Below are 8,033 nucleotides of genomic sequence, written 5' to 3'. Positions count from 1 at the left end.
AAAAAAAAAAAAAAAAGTGATGAAGACTGTTTCTGTTCAAAGCTATACCCGGCAGATACTAAGTGCTTCATGAGCACAGCCAGGAAGACCTTGCCTGACCTCCCAGGCAGGTTGATACTCCTTCCACACCTCCATCACCCTGCATTACTGCCTACTGCTCATAGGTCTCTTCAGACACTTGAGTAACCTGTCGTCAAGGGTGTGCAGAGTCCATAGCTTAGTCCCCAGACTTCATTACCTATGAGGCTTGAACCTATGGGTATATCTTAAGGCAAACACCAATGCCAATAGCCAAATAGTCACAGTTTCTAGAAAACGGCCGTCAAGCAAACGCTGCTGCTACTGTAGGTAATTACTAGCAGAAAGAAGAGAATCCCAACTTGCAAGACTGTAAGAACCTCTGCCCACACCTTTCCACAATGTGTCCCTTTTCTTGAACCAGCAGTTCGCACAGTGCTACATCAGAGACTGCCATAGAAGCCCGTGACACAGCCCCAGCAGTGCCAACCATAGGTAGCAACACCCTACATCACTTCCGGGATCTGAAAGCCTAGAATATGACTGAGAGGTCAAGAGGGTGTCTAAGGCTGAGGGTCTGATTAGGAGAAGAGCTTTCTTTTTTCTTATAAATTGTATATTTATTTACACACCTTCATGTAGTTGGGTTACATACCAAAATGAAAAATCAATTTCACCAGTATTTCTAGCTATATTTATTATTTATTTGTTGTTAAGAGCCGTCAAGTCAGTTCTAACGCATAGCGATCCTGTATAGGGTTTCCAAGGAGCAGCTGTCAAGCTTGAACTGCTGATTTTGCAGTTCAAACCAACCTTGCAGTCCAGTACGTAAACCCCCATGCCTCACTGGCTAGTTTAGATTACACTACAGCAAAACATTTCTAAATTGATGTGGCTGGTGACATACGTTTTAAAAGTTTTGATAACTGAAATTATTCACAGCAAAACTACACCATTTCAATAATTTCTACAAGTACAATTCAGTGACATTGATTATATTCTTTGAGTTGTTAACCATTCTCACTCTCATTATTCCTTCACCATTAACGGACACTCACGCCTATAAAATTTTTCGAGTTGTTATTGTCAATTTGATCTCATACACACACACTCTTCATTTATCAACATGGTCAGATTCCAGAGATCGGGTTGTTAAAAAATCACCATTATGTGAAAATGAACAATGACCACATCAAGTCATAAATGGAGACAGATGGAAATGCTGTTTTGTTAAGTTGGCTCTGACCCATCAAGAGCCTGTATAGGATTTCAAGGAGCGGCTAGTGAGCTTGAACCGCCGGCCTTGCTGTTCATACTGAACTTGCAGTCCAGTGCATTAACCCACAGTGCCACATCAGGACTCCATAAATGGAGATACAATGGAGATACATAAATGCGAAATCATGGCCTAGCCAAGCTGACACAAACTCTTAACCATGGAAGCCAGCATAACTCTCACCGTGTACCTCACACTCGTTACTGTCAGACACATATCATTACTGCACAAAAAAGTTGGATAGATCTTTTTTCTACTGACATAAATGTAAAATGTCATATAATGAAATAATGGGTATATGAGGATGAAATGTGAATCATTCTTTAAAGGAATGCAATGATCAAAGCAGACAGTCTTTTTTTACATTTTATATTGTGAATTGGGTGTAAGTTTACAAAGCAAATTCAATTTCTATTCAATAATTCAAACACATTTTGTTTTTAGACAAGGACTGTACTCTCCACAACATTAATACCATTCTGCACACTTCCTTCCTGTATTTACAATTTCCCTTCTTCCATCTTTCCTATTCCTTCCTGCATTCTGAACTTTATCCCTGAGCAAAGGCTGCCCTTTTGATGTCATACAGTTGATTGTCCTAAGAGATGGTCCCTCCATGGTGTTGCTGTTTACCTAATAGGCCTGTCTATTGTTTTTCTACATGTTGAGCCAAAGGGAAGGCTACTAATTAAGCTAAAGTACTGTTTGGTTTAAAGTATACTTCATAAAAGATTTTTTAGTTTAAGGCTTACAGATTATCTAAGGAAAATAGTTTCTGGGGTTCATTCAATCTTGATAGCTCCAAAAAGTATGGATTCTAAGACACTTGGGATGCTATGGAGTCAATTCCAACCTATAGTGATCCCATGTAACAGAGTAGAACAGCTGTAATCTTTTTGGGTGTAGACAACCAGGACTGTCTCCCATATAGCCACTAAAGTAGGTTCAAATCCCCAACCTTTTAGTTAGTGGCAGAGTGCTTAACCACTGTGCCATCAAGGCTCCTCATGAGACCATTGTTAAGTGTTGCCAAGTCAGTTTTGACTCAAAGGGACCCTGTATAGGGTTTCCAAGCGGTAGCCGGTGGGTTTGAAGCGTCGACCTTGCAGTTAGCAGTCCAGTGCTTATCTTACAGTGCCACACCAGAACGCCTGAGAAAACATACTAATGTTTCTTGCAATAGTAATGAGAGAGCATTAGTATTACAAAAATGATATTGTCTAGATTAGGATTCTCAATCATGGCACTACTGACATTTTGGGATGAAAAATCACTTGTTATCGCGGATTGTCCTGTGCATTATAGATCATTTAATAGCAGTCCATGCCTCTACCAATGCTAGTTGCATTCCCATGCCAGCAATCTGCAGAAATAAAAAAAATTGTTCTCCCTCTTTTCTCTCCTTTAGAGAACCCAGCTCTAGAGGAAGAGAACCTACCCATTTCCAACCCTCTACTTACCACCACAGAAAATCTGTGAGGAACGTTTATAACTACTCACCAAATCTACCTTGAAACAGTCTTCCACACCTCAATGATTTTTTTAAAAGTCACAATCCTGAAGGCAGTTATTCTCAACCCTGGCTACACGTTACCATTTACTGGGGAACTTTAACAATGACTGATTAATGCGCCCTCAGTCAGACTCAGATTCAGTTGGTCTGGGGCGGAACCTAGGTATGGGTTTTGTTTTTTTTTTCAAGTTCCCGAGGTAGTTTTAATGTGCAGCCTTAGACATTTCATTTGATTTCATCCTCTTAAGCAGGCTGTGTTAAAAGCCAGTGAGTCAGCCAGCCAAAAGGAGGCTGAGAGGATTTATTAACCGTCCCATTCTCTGCGTTCTCTTATTTCTGGGTCTGCAGATGACTTGGCAAGAAGAATAGAACTTAACCCCATCATCAAACAGCTTTGCTTTGGCTTAATTGGTCTCACATGGTACTGTCCCACAGAATTTACTATGAAAATGGAAATGTTCTCTATCTGCTCTATACAACATAATGATGTACAATAGGGGACAAAATAACAGGATTTTGAATTTATTTCATTTCAATTTAAATAGCCCCATAGAGCTAGTTATTGTCATATTATACAACATGAAATATGCTTATGGCCCTTGTTGTTGTTAAGTGTTGACACATACAGACCCTATACATAGGGTTTCCATGGAGTAGCTGGTGGATTTGAACTGTCAACCTGTGGTTCACAGTCCGGAAATAAAGAAAAGTCCTTTAGCCTGCTAAATTCCATACAACTGTGAAACTGACAAGAAGTGATATCTTAAAATAAATGTAAATCAATCATTTTTAATTACTCCAACAAATGATTCGTTTAAGAGAAATTTTAAAGTAAAACTTTTTCCACTTGCAGAATTAACTTCCTGGGATATTCCAACACTTATCTTTGGAGGTGGCCACTCCTGCCTTCCCTTTTAAAATTAATATCCTTTACTTTTTAGGACAGCTTTAAGGTTTACAGAAAAAAAGCAGAAAATAGAGTTCCCATACAGACCATCTCCAAACACAGTTTCCCCAATTACTAGCAGTCCTGGTGTGATGCTGCAGGTTAATGTGCTGGACTGCAAGGTCAGCTTGAACCACAAAGTTGGCAGTTCAAGCTCATCAGTCACTCCTCAGAAATCCTACATAGGGTCACTATGAATAGGAACCGACTCAACGGTACTTAACAACAACAACAAAGTTAGTGTGGTACATGTGTTCAATTGACAAATAAATATTGATACGTTATTAACTAAAGATACTCCCTCTTTTCTTTTGAACAGTCACCACTGTAATAATTGACCTAGTCACCAAAACAACCAGGAATTTGGTAAAAGAACATGGCAAAACTCATTACCGTCAGTTGACTCCAACCGATAGCAACCTTATATGCACAGAAGAACTGTCCGATATGCTTCCCAAGGCTGTAATCTTTATGGGAGCAGACTGCTACAGCTTTCTCTGGTGGAGCTGCTGGTGGGTGGATTCAAACTGTCAAACTTTCAGTGATCAGCCGAGCACTTAACCATTGCATCACTAGGTCTCCTTAAAGAATATGACATAACAAAACCACAAAACCAAACTAAACACCACTTAGTCAATTTCAGTTCAAAGAACTCCTATGGGACACTGAAGAACTGTCTCATAGTGTTTCCAAGGCTGTATGTTTTCAGAAGCTGTCTGCTACATTTTCCTCCTGCAGACCAATGGGTGGGTTTGAACTGGCGACCTGTAGTTAGCAGTACAGTGCCACACCAGTATAGCACTATAGTGCCACGCCAAGACTCCAAAGAATATGGCACAAGAAAGTTGATTGCTTACCAGCCTACTATGATTTTAAAAAGAAAAAAAACTTACCCTTGTTATCCTTCCATCCAAATCCAAAGATAAGCCTCTAATTCTAACCTCCTCCCCAAAAGACATGCTTGAACCAAAATATAGTACAAATCAAGGTCACCTCTAAACACACTTTTTTCCTCATGTCATTAAGCTTCATAATTACTTCCAATTGCACACACTACATTCACACACTCACCCCAGGTGAGCAGGTCCTCAGAGTTCAATGCTCACCAGCATCTGAAACTAGTAAAATACAGCAGCAACTCTGTCTCTTACTGCAAAAGCAAAGAATAGTTTAGGTTGAATAAACCATCACAGGCCTTTCTGAGCACAGAAAATGCTTGCTTACTTCTTCGTGGCCAGAACGCCTGTGACCCACCTTTAAGCAGAGCCAATGTGAGCCATTTAGTACTAATTTAATATTTCTCCAGTAATTCAAAGTGATAGCCAACTGTCACTCAGTTTCATAATAATACAAAACAGCCCCAAACCCCTAAATCCATTGTCTTTGAGTCAATTTTGACTCATCACAACCTTACAGCACAGAGTAAAACTGCTCCTCCATAGGGTTTCCAACACTGTCAATCTTCATGGAAGCTAAGCTACGTCTTTCTCTGGTGGAGCTGAGTGGCTAGTCCATTCCGTTGGTTCACAGTTGGACATTTAAACCACTGTGCTACCACGGACTTTTCTTTCAAAACACTAACTGGGGATTACTGAGGGCTTACCAAGAGGCAGGCACTGTGCATTCTTCTTTCATCTGTCTCCACACTGCTCTGAGAGGTTAGGTAACTTGCTCAAAGCCACACACAGCTAGCAAGTAACAGAAGCAAGATTTGGGCCCAAGTTTGTCTGTTTCCCTACTGAAAATCCTTTGGGTTAACAACAAGAATATGTGTGTTATTCTAATGTAAGGTACTGGAGACCTGGTGTGGCACTATAGGATAATGCATTGGACTTCAAGGTCAGTTTGAACTGCAAGGTGGGTGGTTGAACCCACCAGTTGCTGCTTGGAAACCCTATACAAGGTCACTATGAGAGGGAACCGACTTGATGTACCAGGCTCCATCAGTCTTCTCTTAATCAGGCTGAAGCTCAACTGAGGAAGTATGGTATTGCAAGGTTCAGAATCCTGAGCCTGCTCTTACTTCAGAAACCATTCCTTTGTCCCATGGACCCCTTTTTCTGTGTCCTCAAAGCTGACAAGGCAAGTGGGAAGAGGAGCCTTGGGGGCACTTCTGATTCTGACAACACAGCTGCACCAAAGAGGGCAAAACCTGCAGTAGAATTTTCCAGATGCCAGCCAGGGCATGGGAGGTAGTAGGATCCCAGCTAAGGGATTCCAGGGGAGAAAGAACAGCTCTCAGTTGGGGCCAGGGGAGAAATCCTGGAGAGCACCAAAGGAGAAAGAAGAGTTGCCCTAAGGGATGCATATGATTTAGACTTCAGAGACTCCTGAGAGCTCAGTTCCAGAGGAGGAAACCGTCAAAGCAGGAAGGGGAGGGAGTGGCCAAGCAGCAGAAGGCAAGGCAGGCAGAGGCTCTAGGACAGCAGGGGGCAGCCCAGGAAGTAACTAATTTCAGTTGACAACCTGTTTTGCATCCCACACCTGGTACGTTCCAGCTAAGTGGCCTGAAAGTCCCTTCTCTCTGGGCCTCAGTACCGTGGAGGAGCGCACCATGGACCCCTCGCTCCTCTAAGAAACTAATTTTAGAAAAAATAACTGGTGCCAGGAACACAGGTTATTTCTCTTCTATTTTCTTATATTATAAAGATGTTACTAGGAATTTGTAGTTACAAATGGATTTTTTTTTTTTTTAAGTCTAATGATTTACAGTGGGATCTGTGAAATCAAGTATCCTGGAAAGGAACCACCTCTGAAAGCCTCTCACTCTTCCTTGGAGAAATGGGCACAGCAGTGTACCTCAGGTGGCATGATGGGAGGAGTGTGGCAGGTAATCTTGTTAAACTGGTCAACGCAGGGCCTGTCGGATCCAGCACCTGCTTGTTCTCTCTCAACTACTATTGATAATAAACTATTTTAAATCTCAGACCCAGCCAAGCCCAGCGTTAGGGATCTCCGAGTTGGAGAGGGGTGAGACAAAATGCTGGCCTCCCTGTCCCAGCAAGGGGTCGGACCCTCTTCCAGTTTCCTCCTCTTAAACAAACTGGGGCAGGAGATGGGCTGAGAATACATACTCCTGGAAGCACAGCCTTTACACCCTCTGACATTCTCCTTCTCTCCCTCCCCACCTCCGCCAACTTGGCCTCCCCTACTGGTCTGCGGGTTCAGGGGCGCAAGTTTCGCACGTGTTCTGCCCCTGCAGCCCTGGTTACACAATCCGCATTTGCAAAGCAGCAAACTAGAAGCCCGTGCAGGCGTAGGCGAGGATACCCAGCTGTCAGTGTGGTTAGACTAGCATCCTGACGCGCGGGTGGCAAGGGAGGAGAGGGCACAGGGCAAAGAAATGGGGACAGGCTGGGAAAACAGGAGCTGAAAGTCCGCTGGGGTCGGGTATAGGCTGAGAGAGGTCTTGGGTTGTGCAAATGTCTGGAGAGAGACAGGAGATGACCTGGGAGCGGAGAAGAGCAAGCTGTGGCCATTCCCTGGAAAATGGGGGGGAGGGAGGGGAAGGGGTGCAAAAACCTCCAAACCACCCAAGCACTGGAAGGAGCCAAGGGGCTAATACTGGCACCAAGTAAAAGAGAGTGCGGGCCCCCGACCCATCCTCATCCATTCCCCCATTTGGGATACAGGCAGTCCGGACCCTGGAAGTAGAGAGAACAGGGATACCTCAAATTCATTCAGACATGGGATGAGAGCGCAAAGGGTCTGGAACCGAACTGGAGGACGCTGTAGAAAGTGAGGCGCAGGTCTCAGACCCACCTTTACCAGGTCCGCTGCTCCCGGGGAGGCCGGGCATCCCAGACTCGGGAAGTGGGGGGTACAGGTCACGGGACCATTGGGGGAGCCCGAGGATCTGTCTTAAGCGCACATTCACCGTCCGCCAGTGCTCACCTGAACGGACCTCAGCCGTCTCGGTCCAGCCACCGGACCCTTCCCCCAGCCCCCAACCCGCGGCTCGGGTCGGGGTAGCAGCGCTTGTGTCCCACGGCTTTCAGCTCCCGGCCCCACTCGACTCGATGCCTTAAAGGCGCAGCTCACAATTCTTCGTCCGCCGACAGAAAAACTAGCACCGCCCTCACTTCCCTCCTGCGCTACTCCACCCCCGCTCCTCAACTCTAGCCTCCTAGCGCTGAGCTAGAGCCACTGCGCTTAGTCTCTTGGACACCCCGGCGAGAACCCCAGCTACTCCAAGCCCGCGGCTCACAGCGTTAAACCCCAAGGGTAAAATTAGTATCCTGTACAACCTGACTCCAATTAGCAGTCTCGAACCACTTCTC

At 44.4% G+C, this 8,033-nt stretch overlaps 1 protein-coding gene across 1 annotated transcript in view; it reads right to left on the bottom strand.

Moving 5' to 3' along the window:
* Positions 1-7,699, bottom strand: part of ABHD6 (abhydrolase domain containing 6) — an 84,585-nt gene extending 76,886 nt beyond the window's left edge. The window contains exon 1 of the mRNA XM_006862080.1: positions 7,648-7,699. The gene's annotated coding sequence lies outside the window, so the exon portion shown is untranslated. The remainder of the gene's footprint in view (positions 1-7,647) is intronic.
* Between the last annotated feature and the right edge of the window lie 334 nt (positions 7,700-8,033).

Source organism: Chrysochloris asiatica, unplaced genomic scaffold (assembly GCF_000296735.1).
Source record: "Chrysochloris asiatica unplaced genomic scaffold, ChrAsi1.0 scaffold00046, whole genome shotgun sequence".
Classification (NCBI taxonomy): Eukaryota; Metazoa; Chordata; class Mammalia; order Afrosoricida; family Chrysochloridae; genus Chrysochloris; species Chrysochloris asiatica.
The sequence above is the reverse complement of the archived record's forward strand: the minus strand, read 5'-3'. Positions and strand labels throughout refer to the sequence as shown.